The sequence below is a fragment of the Nanorana parkeri genome, unplaced genomic scaffold (assembly GCF_000935625.1).
Source record: "Nanorana parkeri isolate BGI_ZX_2015 unplaced genomic scaffold, ASM93562v1 scaffold4515, whole genome shotgun sequence".
NCBI classification, from domain to species: Eukaryota; Metazoa; Chordata; class Amphibia; order Anura; family Dicroglossidae; genus Nanorana; species Nanorana parkeri.
The window spans coordinates 4,590-5,667 of NW_017310777.1; the positions used below are offsets into that span (position 1 = coordinate 4,590).

The following is a 1,078-nucleotide window of genomic DNA, read 5'->3' on the forward strand; positions in this document are numbered from 1 at the left end:
TTCCCAGTACTGGCCTCTCAGCTGCCATTGTGATGTGCGGGGCTCCTGGCGGGTTCCTGTGCCTTTAAGGCGGTTGGGCTGCCTCCTGACATCCCTGCACCCAATGCATTCTTCACTATATATCCTCCAAGATGGCGGCTCTCATAGATTAGAGTTAGGACCGCACTATACAGAGGTGCCTGGACCCGGCAGTGCGGCTACGTATGTATGTGAGATATGGACCTTAGATTGTGAGCTCCTCGAGGGCGGGGACTGAGGTGCAACTATGTAAATTGTCGGCTCCATATAAATACCTGTAATATATTATATGTTTATGTGGCCATCAGGCCTGGAGGAAGCTTCGAGAGAGGACCATGCACTGAAGAATGAGCAAGAGACCAATAACTTGTAGTAAAGCATGTTCTAGTGGTCCCATGTAGGCCAGTGGTCCCATGTAGGCCTGTGGTCCCGTGTAGGCCTGTGGTCTCGTGTAGGCCAGTGGTCCCGTGTAGGCCTGTGGTCCCGTGTAGGCCTGTGGTCTCGTGTAGGCCAGTGGTCCCGTGTAGGCCTGTGGTCCCGTGTAGGCCTGTGGTCCCGTGTAGGCCTGTGGTCCCGTGTAGGCCTGTGGCCCCGTGTAGGCCTGTGGTCCCGTGTAGGCCAGTGGTCCCATGTAGGCCTGTGGTCCCGTGTAGGCCAGTGGTCCCGTGTAGGCCAATGGTCCCATGTAGGCCAGTGGTCCCGTGTAGACCAGTGGTCCCGTGTAGGCCAGTGGTCCCGTGTAGGCCAGTGGTCCCGTGTAGGCCCGTGTTTGGAGTTCAGCCAAGGCATGAATGGTAGACGTTGGCCTGCTATGACGTGATTCACTGACTCCTAATATGCTGAATGAATCCTGAGGATTGTTATAGCCAGGTCACCCCCACTGGTAGTTCCGGGAGACCAGCCCCCCTTTATTTTATGTGCGGTCATCTCTGGGGGGTCACATTCTCCCAGATGAAAGTCCGGAACATTCTTTGTAGAGAAGTGAAAAGGCCTTTGGACGGGTGAATTGGAAGAGTGTATACAGCACAGATTAGACCCGGGGGGGGGGGGGGGGTGTGTT

General features: G+C 55.6%; 1 protein-coding gene across 1 annotated transcript in view; it reads left to right on the plus strand.

The window, feature by feature from the left end:
- The window catches only part of LOC108803940 (phosphofurin acidic cluster sorting protein 2-like), a gene marked incomplete at its 5' end in the record, with an annotated part of 10,039 nt that overhangs the window by 2,190 nt on the left and 6,771 nt on the right, over positions 1-1,078 (plus strand). The window lies entirely within an intron of this gene.